This window comes from Pezoporus wallicus, unplaced genomic scaffold (genome assembly GCF_028554395.1).
Source record: "Pezoporus wallicus isolate ANWC-B61680 ecotype Strahan unplaced genomic scaffold, APGP_CSIRO_Pwel_v1 contig_3847, whole genome shotgun sequence".
NCBI classification, from domain to species: Eukaryota; Metazoa; Chordata; class Aves; order Psittaciformes; family Psittacidae; genus Pezoporus; species Pezoporus wallicus.
In genome coordinates this window covers 4,289,071-4,305,657 of record NW_026639842.1, presented here as the reverse complement: position 1 = coordinate 4,305,657, position 16,587 = coordinate 4,289,071, and positions in this window count along the sequence as shown.

Below are 16,587 nucleotides of genomic sequence, written 5' to 3'. Positions count from 1 at the left end.
TCACTGTTTTGACATTTTGGGTCTATATCCACACCGCTTATCTAATTTTTGGCCTAGGAGACTGTGGATGACTAGTAGGTCTTGGAACAAGCTGTGTCAAAGGATAGGGTGCCTGACTGTGTTTGTGCCAAATGTTATTAAAGGAACAAGTGCCAACACATGCTGGCTAAAGATATGGCTTGCTTTTCTTTTAAAAAACAGCCTGCAAGGTGCAACACCCACTCATCCTACTCCAGCAAGTCATGTCTGCTTAAAGATAAGCAAATATCTGTGAATAAATTATTTTAAATCTACATTTCTGTCTGGATTAATGCTTGCTCTGCCATACCATGGGGAAGCTGCAGTCATAAATCCAGGCTCTTGATGTTCTAGGTGCTGTTCGCATTTGGCAGGAAATGGATTTTTTGGATGTTGATAATGCTTGCTTGGGTCTTCAAGGTCCTGCATTACTGTTCACCCATCTCTTTCGCAGTCTTAGCACTTTCCTAAGCAACTGCTTAGGAATGCTCATTTCTTGGGAGGTCCATTTGGTTGCAATCCACTCTGGCTGTTTCAGTTATTCTATTAAAATAGTGTTAGTCTATTAGTGTAGAGACATAGGATCCTTGGTATTGTCCTAAAAATACTGTAATCATTGGCCAGACTTCTCTAAATAAGGCTAGAGCAGGAGGTCATCAAATAGATAGTCAAAGGGAAAATCAGCAGTAGGTAAGACCAGTAGGAAGAATGAACGGAGTAACAACTAAGCAGCATAAAGTTAATGGGGTTTCCTGTTAAAAGGGGATGTGCAATGCAGGTTTTTCTAGTAATCTTTGTTATTTCCCATGAAGTATTAAAGAAGCTGAGGAAGGAGAAAATGTTATAAAAGCAGTGCTTCCAATCCTGCTTGAGGGACAGCTTCAAATTCTGCCTCCCTCATGCAGCTGCTTGTCAGTGGAGCACAAGACTCCAAAACCATGCCTGTAATTCAACTTGAGTCTAAGCAGCGCGCTGACAATATCTGGGTAATTGCAGATTACTTGCAGATATGCCCTTGTTCCCAGTGTAAGGTCTCTCACAACAGCAGAAATAACAACAAAATTGCTTAGATTGTTACTTCAGAAACACTCAGAAATCAGTGGCCTGCTTTCCAAGATGCTCATCCAAGCACAATAGTATCATTGTTTGTGGGGAAGCACAACGAAAGCCACCGGTAAGTGTTGTGACATACATCTGTAGTGGAAAAGTTTTGAAGCGGGGTGTGGAACATGGGTAGGAAAAAGAGATGAAAAAGTGCTTTCTGTAGCTCTTTGTTGCTGTTGTAAATAGCATCACAATATCTCTTAATGAAGCAGATGTTCAGATAAACAATTTCAGGATACAAATGCCAAAAAAATAGAAGCTTCTACAGGGCTCGAGTTCCAGTTCTGTTTCCCTTGTTAACCAGTCGTCATGCTCTGCTTGGTGCACCAGAAGCACAAAGGCGTCTAGTGCATGGAGAATATTTCTAAAATAGTGCAATTACAGTTTCTTAAGCCCATACTGCTGGGGTCTCCTTCATCATCTTAGATGGAAACTTTGGTTTTCAGACTTGTGATCTCAATTGCTACTTCGCCTTTCCTTCTCATGTGGGGCACCATGGCCCTAATATGCTGCTGCTGTAAAATTGGGAAATAAGTTCGTGTAAAACAGATGAGTTTTGATTTAATTGCTTTTTACTCTAATTATATGTCAGCACTTGCTAATTAGGACTGTGTCAAATAATCTCCAAAGCCTCATGAGAAAATTTCTATGTTAACATCCACATTTGGTAATACAATTACTTTTGGGATGCTTGCTCATTTTTGGATGTATAAATGACAACATTGTAAGGTGAAGGGGGGAAGAGCTTTTGGAGGAGAGGTCCGATTTGTACGTTAAATATCGGGTAAAGAAATCACACCTCACTTCGGAGAAAACTGGATTTCTTGTGGGTCTCACCATTTCAAAGTGGAAAACAAGTGATGGCTTTGAAGAGTACTTCAGAGCACACAACAGCTGCTAAAAAGGCTTGGTAGACCTAGCATTAGGTTCAAGGCAAAGACCACTGGGTCAAAACCAGCTTTTGCACTGGGAACATCTGTTCTAGGGCTGTGTCCAGACTCTCATGACCTCCTGCAAGCCAGAAGCATGGGCATAAAGTCCAGTCAGCTAACTGAGGAGTATCTATTAGGGGATGTCAACCAGAGGCATGGGCAAAGGAGCAAATCAACCCTATGTACATCGCTTAGAAATAGGCACTTATTTTTAAGCTGCCGTGGTTGATTTTGAAGTGGCCTGCTTGGCTCATTGTCAATTTGGAATTTGGCAACTGGAATCATAAAGCTGGCTAGGAAGGAAAGGTGAACAAATGCCTGCAAAAACAATATCTGGCTCTGTGTAATCTGGAGGCAAAAAAAAAACCATCATGTGCACTGAGATATAAAATGAACCAAGGAAAAAGAAAATACAACTGTAAAGGGCATCAGCAGTGACTGCAGTGTAGCTGTGCTGCTTATGGCCTCCCATAGCCCATGTTAGACAGCACAGATGCTGTAATCATTCCTCTCATGCTTTTGACTGGGGAGATGAGTACTGTCCTTGCAATGTGGAAGAGCTATGTTATGTGGTGGTGAAGGCTATCTGCCAGGACCTGCACAACTGCTTTCATCCAGCACACAGCAAGACAGTGCATGTCCTTGTGAAAGTGATACAGAAAGACTCAACTCCCCTGGTTGCCCTAACTTAAATTATAAAGTAATAAGTTCTTGAGCCACAGGAGCCCTCTAGTGAAACCTTTGTGGAGACAGCTAGAAACAGAATAAGTCTACTACAATAACAAGGGGTGGGAGTTAAAATTAAAGCTTCTGAATGCAGCAGCATTTATGCACATTGCATGAATATACATGTGCTTAACCTACCAGGAAAGGGCCTGAAAGCAAAATTTTGCCATACGCCTCCTGTATCTTCAAGCCTTTGCTTGTGGTCTAAAGACCACAGGCTACTCCTAGGCTATGCTAATAGGCCTCAGGGACATGGATTTCCTATGTAAGTCTGTCAGGAACTACAGCACCATACCCCCTTTATTATTTTAGTTAATGGTTTGAGATGACTCCACAAAAAGAGGGTATATGAGTAAAATGGCTTTGTAAGACCTAAGTATGATCATAAAGGAATCAAAATAACTTTCCCCATTCAGACTTATCAGGAAGATCTTCTTCTATGGAGATCTTTGTGTCAATGGAGAGAAAAAGGTAGTTTAAGAGATGAGGTCACCTGACCTGTTTTAGATGTCTCTCTCAATACACTGATTTTCCCCACCTCTGTCCCCATTCACTTGGGTCTCTAATGACTTTAAAGGAAAACCTACAGTAACTAGCTCAGCTACAGATGTCTTCATTTAGTCAGCTAAATCCACAGGCTGACACAGAGAATCTGGGTCAGAGTGCAAAACTAATAAAGAAGTGAACAAACACATTCATCAGACTCTGCTATTGGATGAAACGCTAGTGCACCAGCAGCAGTACACAGCTATTTCTTCCTTTTCATTAAAATGTGCTTAACTTGGATTGCTATTCACTTAAAGGTCCTCCTTCACATTTCACCTTTTCCCTTAGAATTAGCCTTGGAACTCACAGCATTTTCTGTGAACATCGTAATCTCAACCTGTGCTAAGAACAGGGTGTTTTTACTAAGATTGCTCTTGTCTAAACAATACTGTATATTAACCAATATTAGGTCAAAACACTAATTCAGTTTCTTTATTATTTAGGGAGGGAGGGCATTTGAGATGCTGCAAACCTAATTAAACAAATCTAAAGGGCTCTGAGTTGTCGGTTGAGAATATTTCCTGTGCTTCTTTCACTGATACTGATGGTTCTCCTAGTCACCTCTGCACCCCCCAGAAGGTGTGAGCTTTCCAGAATGAGCCATTTGCATAGAGAAATTAAATGCACTCAGCACTTGTGGAAATCTCCTAATTGATAATATGCCCAAAGCACAGCATGTGGACTGCTTTCTCTTCTTTGGCTGGGTGCTGTGTGCCGAGCACTGTCTGGAAGTCTAAAGACAGTGATTTATCTGGATGCCTTACTGCAGTTGTGGGGGTGATGGAAGGAATTTGCCAGAGTCTGAGTTGGAAGCACAGTAAGTGCAGTACTCGAGCACTAGTAGCAGACTACTGCATTTCTGTCAGTGAAGACTCTGCCTAGCAGCACATGTTAAGACCTTTCCCAGTCATTTATAAGAAGCATAAGAGTCAGCAACATGAAGGAAGCTGTCAATAAAAAACCTTAATGGCATGAAACACAATGCAAAGGCAACACCCAGCCCCAGAACAATATGGCATGACTCCTGTTCTCCATTTTTATTGAATTGCTTCAATTTCCTGATAGCCAGAAACAGCTCAGGAGGCCACATGGAGCATGCCAGTCAAAGGGATGATTGACTGCACTGGAGGACCGAGTCTGTGAGGAGCAGAGTACCCTCCTCGGCTCCTGTTGACCTCTAAGGATTACTGATGCTCTTCAGAGATGTGCTCCATGCTTTACAGAGGACAGCATTTGAGAGACAACCTGCTGTAGACAGAGATTTTGTAAATCCTTTTATTGCCTGGTCTCTGGATTTTAGTCAGTGGAGCTCTGGCATGCAAGGCTGACTGCAGCAGAAATGGCTTCAGGAGTTCCTCAGTTTCCCATCTGAATGTACTGTCTGATTTTGGTCCTGTGTGAGACCTCAGTGAAATAGTTTTAATATAACCTGTAATCCCAATGAACATGCAAAGTTTAAGCATGAGCTCTCCCTTGCTTCTGTGTGACAGAAAGCTTTTCTGGCTATCACTGCCCACTGCAGTCATTTCTTCATCTGTCAAGTCTCTCCATGCTTCTCACTAGCAGTTTTGGTAGCTCCCATGGAAGGTTTTACCATAGTATTGCCTGGATATGAGCAGATGGGGAGCTGGGCATTTTGGTAAGTTATCGACAGGATATATTCGGTGAGATAACGTTCCAATACTGAGATTTGCTATTCTTTGGATAATGAAAGCTTTGTGTGTTATATTACCCCAGTAGCAGCTCTGTTCAAGGTGTAAGAACAGAAGTACTCTTTACTTAAAAAAATATACATTTGTAGTTTTGGAACCAAGTTACAAAAGGATATTAAACTTTGCTACTTCACCTTTTCACCTCTCTCCCTCTAGGTTATCTACTTAGGCTCTGCCTAAAAGGGCTGGTTTTGCTTTTGTGCTTCTATGCATTCTAAAGGAGCACCACAGCTCTCTGTAAGTGTTAAGGTCTTCTTCCACAATCTGTCCTCTATACCACCTCTATTTTTTTTACTTCCTGTCAAAGAAAGCTAATGCCTTCTTTCTGGTGACACTGCAAGATTTTCTGAGTACAGACTACTGTCTTGTTTACTTTCCTTCCTTATCCTTGTCCAAGTTCTGTTGTAATGTTTCTGTTATAAAATGTATTTGGTACTTGCAGTCTTGGGTGATTTAGCTTCTTGTCTGCAAACTGGATATAATCTTCTGAAGATGCAGCTGCTGCAAGCTCAGGAGTGTTGTATCCCAACCAGAAGGAAGTGCAGCAGGAGGGCCAGGAGACCTCCTTGGATGGATAAGGAGCTCCTGAGGAAAATTCAATTGAAAAAAGAGGCTTATAATAAGTGGAAGCAAGGACAGGCGGCATGGGAAGAGTACAGGGATGTTGTCCGGGAAGCTAGGGACCAGGTTAGGAAAGCTAAGGCTCAGTTAGAATTAAACTTAGCTAGAGGTATTAAAGATTACAGAAAGGGATTCTACAGGTACAAAGCAAATAAAAAACAGACAAGGGAGAACATAGGCCCCCTCAGGAAGCTCTCAGGAGAACTGGCTACACAGGATTTGGAGAAGGCTGAGGTTCTGAATGACTTCTTTGTCTTGGTCTTCACTGGCAAAGGCTCTGACAAAACCACCCAAGTCTTGGAAGGCAGATGCAGGGACTGTGAGAATGAAGACCTTGCGCCCACTGTAGGAGAAGAACTGGTTCAAGACCATCTTAAGAACCTGAATGTGTGCAGGTCCATGGGTCCTGATGAGATCCATCCATGGGTCCTGAAGGTGCTGGCGAATGAAGTTGCTAAGCCACTGGCCATCATATTTGAGAAATCATGGTAGTCAGGTGAAGTTCCCGACAACTGGAAAAAGGGAAATATAACCCCCATTTTCAAGAAGGGGAAAAGGATGACCCAGGGAATTACAGACCAGTCACTCTCACCTCTGTGCCTGGCAAAATCTTGGAGCAGATTCTCCTGGAAGGCATGCTAAGGCACATGAAAAACAACAAGGTGCTTGGTGACAGCCAGCATGGCTTCACTAAGGGGAAATCCTGCCTGACCAATTTGGTGGCCTTCTATGATGGGGTTACAGAGCTGATGGACAGGGGTAGAGCAGTTGATGTCATTTACCTGGACTTGTGCAAGTCCCACACGACATCCTTGTCTCTAAATTGGAGAGACATCAGTTTGATGGATGGACCACTCAGTGGATAAAGAACTGGCTGGATGGCCGTGCACAAATAGCTGTGGTCAATGGCTCAAGGTCCAGCTGGAGACCAGGAACGAGTGGCGTCCCTCAGGGATCGGTGTTGGGACCGGTCTTGTTCAACATCTTTGTTGCTGACATGGACAGTGGGATTGAGTGCGCCCTCAGCAAGTTTGCCGATGACACCAAGCTGTGTGGTTCGGTTGATAAGCTGGAGGGAAGGAATGCCATCCAGAGGGACCTTGACACGCTTGTGAGGGGGGCTGATGCCAACCTCATGAAGTTTAACCATGCCAAGTGCAAGGTCCTACACCTGGGTCGGAGCAATCCCAGGCACAGCTACAGGTTGGGCAGAGAAGAGATTCAGAGCAGCCCTGCGGAGAAGGACTTGGGGGTGTTGGTTGATGAGAAAATGAACATGAGCCGTCTTCAGTGTGCGCTTGCAGCCCAGAAAGCCAACCGTATCCTGGGCTGCATCAAAAGGAACGTGACCAGCAGGTTGAAGGAGGTGATCCTGCCCCTCTACTCTGCTCTTGTGAGACCTCACTTGGAGTATTGTGTGCAGTTCTGGTGTCCTCAACATTAAATGGACATGGAACTGTTGGAACAAGTCCAGAGGAGGGCCACGAGGATGATCAGGGGACTGGAGCACCTGCCATATGAAGACAGGCTGAAAAGTTGGGGCTGTTCAGCCTGGAGAAGAGAAGGCTGCATGGAGACCTCATAGCAGCCTTCCAGTATCTGAAGGGGGCCTGTAGGGATGCTGGAGAGGGACTCTTCATTAGAGATTGTAGTGACAGGACAAGGGGTAATGGGTTAAAACTTAAACAGGGGAAGTTTAGATTGGATATAAGAAGGAAATTTTTCCTGTTAGGGTGGTGAGGCACTGGAATGGGTTGCCCAGGGAGGTTGTGAATGCTCCAACCCTGGCAGTGTTCAAGGCCAGGTTGGACGAGGCCTTGGGTGATATGATTTAGCGTAAGATGTCCCTGCCCACGGCAGGGGGGTTGGAACTAGATGACCTTAAGGTCCTTTCCACCCTAACGATTCCATGATTCTATGATTCTATGTTTTGGTAAGACCTTAAACCTCACATTATAAAACACTTTAAAAGCTATGTATTTTCCCCGGCTTCATACCAGTTTTAATTTGCAGATATCGTTGATTGAATGTCATGCTCTAAATAACAAAATCGATATGGTGTACTTCAGTTTAGTAGCAATCTCAAATCATTTGATATTGTTTGAATGTGTTCTCTAATCATCAGAGAGTGTCAATCTGTGCAAGAGAAAGACAAACAAGTAACTTACCCAGTAGTCCTGTGGTTGTGCCAGATTTGGACCTAACTAGTGCACTGTCCAAACCATCATTTGCAGCACTGGATCATATTTGTGTCTTCAGTGGCACTGCCAAGAAACTCACTGCTGACTGACCTGTGAATTTACCAAACTGTTGCCTCTCCTGCTGCTCCGTTTAAGTTCCTTCTGCAGTGCCATATATCATAAAGTTGCTCTGAGCGTTTGTACAGTGCATAGCATAGATGGAGCTGTGACCCGTGGCTGAGGTCATTAAACCTCCTACAATGCCAGCAATAGTAATATTAATACTAGTACCAATACCAATACCAATATTAATACTAATAATAAAGAAGAAGAAGAATCTTGAAAAAAATCTGTGCCTTCCTAGAGATGCAGGGAAAGACATCTGGTGCAAGTAAGTCTTTCATACAAGATGCAAAGAAATACTCTGAAAGCCATGCTTTTGACTTGTCACTGATTTCTGTGCCATCAGCACCCTTTCTCTAGCCCAAATATTTTCATCTTCAGTTGTTCCCATATTGTTAATCCTTTTATTGCCGTTGTTGTTTTCATGGATGCAATTTCTCCTCATAAGTGACTTTTCATTTTCACAATCATTGTTTCATTGCCATATTGCGTTGTACAGCTGCTATTTTTCCTAGAATCGCATTCCAGGTCTGTAATTTCCCTTTTAGTACTCAGCGCAAAAGCCTATTGTCCTTGTCTATAATTTTTGTTTTTTTTTTCTCTCCCTGGTCCAGTTTTATTCTTGTCTGTGATTCAGCCTCTACAAACGTGTTTCCTTTTCCCGCTCTATAATTTGTATCTTTTGCAATATTCAGTGTGTTCATTTCCCATTTCAAAGGAAAGTTGCAGCACTGTGTTAATCAGGTTCTCTGTTTTCCTACATGCTGTTCTGTCCCAGATTCAGCTATCCTTTCTTTTTCCTCTCATTTCCATTATAGTATTATCAGTGAGTTTCTTCTTTATTATAATACATTCTTTTCTGCAGATTTATTCTGTTTCTGCTTGTGCCTTTTTAAACTGTGGCATGTTTCTCTACTTCCAAGTGGTACTCTTTCCAGTATCACATTCTTGAGTCACTTACCTTTTTCCTATTTTCTAGAACAATTTCTGATATTGCAATGTTATTACAATGCTGGGCTCACAACATTTTGAAAGCTGATTTTACTCTTTGGCTTCATGTCCTGTTGGTCTGCTCTGTGGTTTGGCAGGGGCTGGTGGCCATGTAGCAAGACCAGTGAATCCAGCACTCAAGGACAGACTCTGAGCCCACATCTGTAGGTGGGTGAAACACCACCATTGCCGGCAGCAGGACTGGGCTTTTGATGCCCACTGAGATGCTTCAGACCAGATGCTATGGAGCCCTGCAGGCTAATGAGGCTGGTACAGGAGGGTGACTTCAGGCATGAGAAGGTTTTCGTTGCCTGTAGGGAAGCAGTGCAAGTGAGCTTAGCTCTCACCAGAGGCAGTCAGCAAAGCTGTGGAGATTTGTACATGGAAGGACCTGCCTGTTTGCAAACTGGTGCTCTCCCAGCTCACTGCATTTAGGGCTCCCTGTGAGTACTGCACTTAATGATGGGCAGGAGACACAAATCTGCACCACTCCCTCCCTACCAAAGCATCACCTGCATGATCCTTCCACATTTCACAAATACATCAGATCTCCCTCTCCTTCCCCCAGAAACCTGATAATTGAGCACTGGCTCTCACCTACCCTCTTATTCCCTCCACCAGACTGGTTTTCCGCTTCTTTCTTTGCCTTCCCTGCCTGCCCCTTGTATCTCTCTCATTGAGCCAACAGCTGTCTGCCTAAGCACTCTGAATAGTGGGATCTGAATTAATTATTTTGCTGTCAGATGCTCCATTTTCTTTTCCTTCTCCAGTCTATAATTCTCCTGTGAATGGTGACTGCATATTTGGTCACAATACATTACATGGTTGTCAAAAATCCAAACTGTCACTCCCCTTGATATATTCAACCAGTGTCTTTGGCTTGCATGCAGTAATGTGTAGTGGGTTTTAGATTAACTTCTTATTGTTTTTTAACAGTTTATATATCTCCAATGCAGTTGCTGCAGGACCTAAGGGGCACTTGAATAGAGAGTCAGAGTGAGCAGCAGGAGAAACAACTGCTCTCAAGTGTGATCAAAGGAAATGTAACATTGGAGGAGATGTAACATCAGCAGTGGCTGAACAGGACTGGTGGGAGGAGGCCACTGCCTTAGCAGCTGTCTCCCATGTTATGCGGCCAGTCAGGGCTCAGGGATGTTGGTCCAGGCTGCAGATGAAGCAGATGGCACTGCTTTGAAAAGTCATGGAAATATTTAGCAAGCCTTGAAGCTTGATGGACCAAGGACGCAATTGAGGCAAGTTTTGTGGAGAGTGGTAAAATAGTTTTGGGAATTGATTGTCATCACTGTCCGAGGAAGGGAAACTTTTAGGTAAACAAACCCTTCTTCCAGCCCAATCTCTCACTTTCAAAGATAAATTAAGTTGATAGTATAGCTTAAACTAGATGCTTCCATCTTAGTCAGGAAGGATGTTCAGTGTTATTGCACCCTCAGTGGCAGTGCAGCCTGTCCTGCGCGCCTACAGCCTGCACTAAGGACCTGTCAGAATAAGGCCAACCTACAGGCTGGACCAGATATATTGTCAAGTTAGTCTTTTTCATAGCCCTCACCAACACAGTTCCTCCAGACTGCATGAAAAAAGTAGGCACTGAAGTGGCTCACCCTATGACAACTTCATCATTCAATACTTAAGAGGTTAAAACAACCATAGTTTGAAGCCAGCTTTAATCAGCATTTTACCTGAGAAACACAGATAACATCTTTATTGTCTGGACTGAAAGCTTGAATTCCCTCACTGGTTTCTGTGATAAATTTAATACACTTCAGTTCTCCATCAAACTGTCTCTGGAACACTGCTTTAGTTGTATCGAAGTCCAGCAAACCATGGTCAGCATAAAAATAGTAGCCAGAAAACTATGCTATATACAAATGTACAAGTCAGCACACCCACCCACACAAGGCCAGCTATCACCCAAAATATATCAATAAAGTTACAATAGGCTGTTGTGTTTTCAACACCACCACATCTGCTCTAAGAGGAACAATATCCCCTCAACAGTCTAAAGATGCTACTTTACCAGCAACTGTTTTCAACAAAGATAGTAAAAAAGTTTCAACTTCTACATTTTCTCAGAAACTTGCTTCCCAAATATTAAGCTGCACCACAGATCACTAAACTCAACATTACAAGGAAAATAACACTGGACAACATATACCAAGCGGAATTAGATTATTCCTTGAATAATGTGTACAAAAATTTTCAATATATCCCCAAATCTTAAAAATATCCCTGATTGCTATGCCTTTCCTCCAAAATGTAATATACTTCACCCACTACATGTTCTCATAGACACTTTATGGATGAAACTACCCCTAGGAATCAGAAAAAAAATAGCACAAACAAAGCAAAAGGGCAAACCCATCCAACTATTAGTAGACAACAAACTTTTACAGCACAGCCACTCTAATTTCCACTCTATCAGGCTTGATCCTCAAGAGAAAGCTACAATGCACTTTCCAAATGTGACCATCAAAACACATTTTTTATGATAAGAAAAAGTAACAGCATCAACAGAGGCAAACATTTATGGCGTGTTATAATTCTTCCCTTTCACCATCACTTCAACTTGCTTCCCAGCAAAAACCACCCATGTGCCATGAGCTATGAATTCTCACTCTCTTCTTTCTCTTGTTCTGCATATCTCTTTCCAGTAGAAGATACTGCTGTGTCACCTTTTGCTTTGTAATATCTTTTCTTCTGTGCCACAGTTACCAAACTTTTTTCTCCTATCCTCCATCAACTGATTAAGAGAACCTAGTTACATTCCTTCCTTTGTTCTTAGCTCATATTTACCTTTGAAGTTTGCTGTACCTATCACTGACCCTCAAAGAGCTTTTGAGCCTGAAACCTGACTGTTATTTCAAAGCAAATCAGTTAGTTACTGCAACAAAAGATACTACTTTCTCCCTTCAAACTTCGTCTAGCTTAATGAATAACTTAGATCAGTGCAGAAAAAATAACACCAAAACCTCTTCTGTAGCATAAATATTATTCAGATTTGATTTTCATGGATCACTTGTAATTTTTAATATTTTTCTTTCAATATTTTAGCTTTAAACTGGATGGGAGCTTTAGTAAGCCAATACTGCCTGTCTTATTAGGAATTATATGAAACGATTTACTTAATCTTTAAAAAGTGTGTGAAGATTTATGTATATAAAATCATCTCTGCATCGACCTGGATGGCTTGCTGCAGCAACACACTTCATTCCTGGTTTTAATGCATAAGAGGTCATGTTTAACTGCCTCAGCACCTTCACATGAAATATCAGGCTTTTAAAGCAATATATCTGTGTTAAGCTACAAGATCTGTCTTACCATCTAGCGCAGTGAGACCCTGATTCATAGCTTGATCCCCTAGGTATCACCAGTGAGGAAACTCCATGAAAGGTCTAATCTTGCCATTTGCATAGTGTGGTGGCGTCTTGAACTTAAAATTGATGGGGTGCTTGATATGCTGATCAGCATGGGGATTGTGGTCAGGCCTAGGCAAAAGATCTTTCTGAAGCATAAGTACATGAATCAGGGGAGTACTGAGCTCCTTGTAGCAGCTGATCATAGATGAAAAGCTCTCAGGTGATTTACATAGTCGGTACATCATGGTGAGCAGCATCTTTGAAATTGGGAAGGTTTTGCCCTTTCTCCCATTGAGCACGGCATGTGATGTGAGTGCAGAAATGTCCCTGTTGCTGTTAAGGAAAGTGAAATGGTTTGATAGTAAAGCAGCCAACAGGCATGAACACTTGGATTCAGGCACCTCATTTATGCTACCTTTGAAATTAAAACTGGCTGACTGACTCTTCCTGAATTACTGTTACAATTCCACAAGGATTATGTTTTATCTTTTTTTTTTTTTCCCCAAAAAGCTTGTTTTCTTTCAGTCTGTAAAAGTCCATCAGATTATAAATCACTTCTGTATCCATTGTGTCCTTAATAACAGCATATTATCTCCTGATTTGAGTGTACAGGAATGTGTTAGGGAAAATTTCAGGGACTAAATTTCCAAGGATACTTTTCTCCAGGTGGACCGAAGCAGGTGGGATGACTGCTTTTACTGAAACATCTACCACAAGTATCCTTTCAGTTCAGGATAATATGTACCCAGGCCTTTCTCTAGGTTAGTTAAAAAGGCACCTGAATTGTAAACCTGACTAATAATGCATTCAATCCTGCTTTCTTTAACATAAAATTAATCCACCACAGATTTCATTTGTGTAAACCTGTGGCAGAGTCAAAGTCACCCTCATGCTCCTAAACTACAGAAAATGCCCGGAGGAAATGCTGGTGCTCAGGAGTCGATGCTGCTTTGATGTTGGTAAATTTCTTACATAATTTTGGCTTATAATACCACCAAACAAAGAAAAATCATAAAAAACTCAACATGTGTCTTTGTCAATTTTATGTGTTAGGACCCATTCCTATACAAGACACAAAGGAAATGTTATTGGAGATATAGTAGATGCAGTTGTTCAGTACAGACAAGTGCCAGGTTCTAGCTGGATGGAAGCTGAGTGGAAGTGCTAGGGTGGGCAGCAGTGCTGCAAAAAAGAATCTGGAGGTATGAGTAAGTGCTATGGCAAATGCATCAATGGGGTCATGGAGTTAGGCATCATGTTGAGATGCTTAAAGGTGGTGGCTTGGGTGATCTTCCATTCCCTGCAGGAAGAGAACAGATTCAGCTCAAGCACTGCATTCAGTCCAGAATGCTCCATTAATGATGTAGACCACCTGGGGAAGATTTGAGGAGTTAACTGGAGGTGAGGGGCAGAAACAGCCTTCAGAGATGCAAAAAATTTACTATAAGCAGCAAGGGATAAACTGCTCACCCCCTTCCTTGTGGGTAGGAGGGAAAGAAACAGCATTAGACTGCAGCAACAAGACTCTTAAGCATTAGGAAAAAACTTTTAAGGTCACTGAGCTACTAGAAAGGACCAGCATTTCCACCTTTGCAGGTTGTTATGATGAAGCTGTGCAGACACTTTCAGAAATGATATGTTGATTCTGAGCAGAGTTGACCTCCGAAGGTCTCATCTGCTATAAGTGGGAAGCCATGGTTCGTGTAGCACCCATACATAATTTAGGAAGCTTGCAGCTGCTGCCTATAGGTTTCCAAAATCAGCAATGCTGAAAAGTCCTTGGCAGCACTTTGCTCTCTTTTTCAGTGGCACCCAGGGGTGCATGTGGAGGGAATTAATTTTTTTTTCTCTATCTGAACATCAGAGTCCTCTGTTTACTTATCCTTAGCAAACCCTATTTGTTCATCAGTGAAGTAAAAGGCAACGGGTACATTTTAGGAAGCCGGATCACTTGCTTTGCCTCTAATACTGCCCTGGTGAAGCTGATTTTTTCTTCAAACATGAGTCAAACTTAAAAAGAAATGCCCAGAAGTTATTAAACCCCTCAACCTTTAAAACAAATTTTCAGCCCATTCATTGCCTTAACAAGATTTTCAACAAGACATTCTATTTTACCCTGGTCATCCTGGCTTCCATTTATTTTCCCCTCAAGTTCTGTATTAAAAAAATAAAAATAAAAATTTAGAGAACAAAGAATTGTATCATACAATCTTCCCTCTTGATTCACATTTTTTGAAGCTGGTGGGACATAAACAAGTCCATGCCTTGCTTCCACTTACTTCTACTTCAGCTACTTTAAGGTGGAAATAAACAGCTGAAAATCCCATTCAGATCCTTCTGTGTAAGTTCAAGTTTATGATTGTGTTAGAAAGTTCATTTCTTATTGATTTTCCCATGAAGAAAGTAACTAGTAAAACAGGCTGCCCAGGCCAGGTCCTGAATGACTCTTCTTTTTTATCGAGGAATGATAGGATTTAATTTGATTAGAGAAATTATTTACTCTGATTTACTACCAGTTCTAGCAGCCTCATAACATTTTCATTCATCTTTAACTTGACACCACTGGTCTGATGAGATTGGCCCTACTTACAGAGCAGACAGAGTGATGTTAACAGGACAAGAAATGTGAGTTTTCTCTCTGGTGGAGGGCCATGAAAAAAACTCTTGAAAGTTAACAAAACATTTTTAAAGCCACCAGTGCTACCTGAAGAGTAAGGTGTCCTTGTAATATGGGAGATTCCTTTCAGAGTCCAATATGTGCAACATTTGCAAGCTCATCAAGTAGTTGTTAAATAATGAATTTGGTTCCTAATTATTCTGGCAGCTTTATCACAGCTATTATGTACTCCAGCTCTGCTTTTCTTATGCGCATTGATATTTACTTAGCAGGTTTGCCAACTGGATGATACATTTCCCTTGTTTTGTTTGCAGTGAGCATGAATTGGGAAGATCTTATGATCCTTTTGCAAACCATCATCTTCTCTGCATTCTGACCCATTTCTGGAGAGAGCAGAGAGGACTGAGCACCTCGCAGGGCCAGATTTGCACACAAGTGGAATAATTTAACGTGAAAAATACTGTTGTAGTCAGCAAAATATTTCCCTCTAGGATTAGTTAATGTAACAGGAAAGCAAAGGAAGTTAATGTTTGCCAGAGGGAAATAAGAAAGCTTCCCAGTATGGGGCTCAACTGAGCAATCAATCTTGAATAAGCAGCCCAGCACACACAGAGACAAACATCCTCTTCCTTCTCCCCAGCAGGAATTTATTAGTTTGAGACACTTTCCACAGCTTTCTCTTTGCACTCTATTTTCATGGGTTAGAAGTGCTCCTGGAGGGCAGGCACTCCAAAAGCGTGATATGAGTAATTGCTGAGAGCTCGTTGAGAAAAGGAAACTAGGAGCCACACATATCCCTTTCTACGACCTGAATGGCTGATGCAGAGTAACATATATTTTCAACTGAAGAGGAATGTGGTACCTAGATGCTTTTGAGGAGGGTGTCATCCATAGCGCTGAGGTTGGTATCCCCTCCAGGAGTTTGGCCCAAGGGCACTGCTGAATGTGATGATAGGTGTTTCACCTACAGCCAAGGAGAACCTGAACCAGCAGTGCTGGCTGAGCACAAATTTTGAGACTGATTGTCCCTCATCCCCCTGGGCATCTCTTGTAGGCCATTCAGGAAATATCTTAATCTTCCAGGACAGCACAGCAGAGAGAGTTTATTTTTAACTGTTATCACTGTCTTCAGGATCCACTTGTGAACAAGGGAACTGATTACCTCTGTCTCTGTCATGCTGGGATGCCAGCTGATGAGACTTGTATTCATCTCCCTTGGGCAGGTCTCTGGGGTGGAATCACCTTGTTTAACTTGGGATGTTTTCAGAGTGAATATTTCCATCTGAAACAGCCACCCTTACCATCAATGGGGAGGATAGGCACAGGCAGGGTGTAACTTCAGTCTGAGTTCTTTTGTTTAGATGACTCAATCTAAAAGCACTTATTTCACTGATGACTATAATGGATGTCATGTTCTCACCAGGACTCCAGACACCCGCATTTGGCTATAATAAGCCCCTTCTGTGGACTTGTGTCATATGTGGAAGGTGTCTGGGGACAGGACCATGTTTCTGCCCTGATAGTGAACTGAACCATATTCCTTACCAAGACCACCAGTTCTGACATAAACCCAGAGGTTCAAAAATTAACATGCTGCTGCTCTAAACTTGTGGTCAATAACAAACATGCTATTTCTAACCCCTC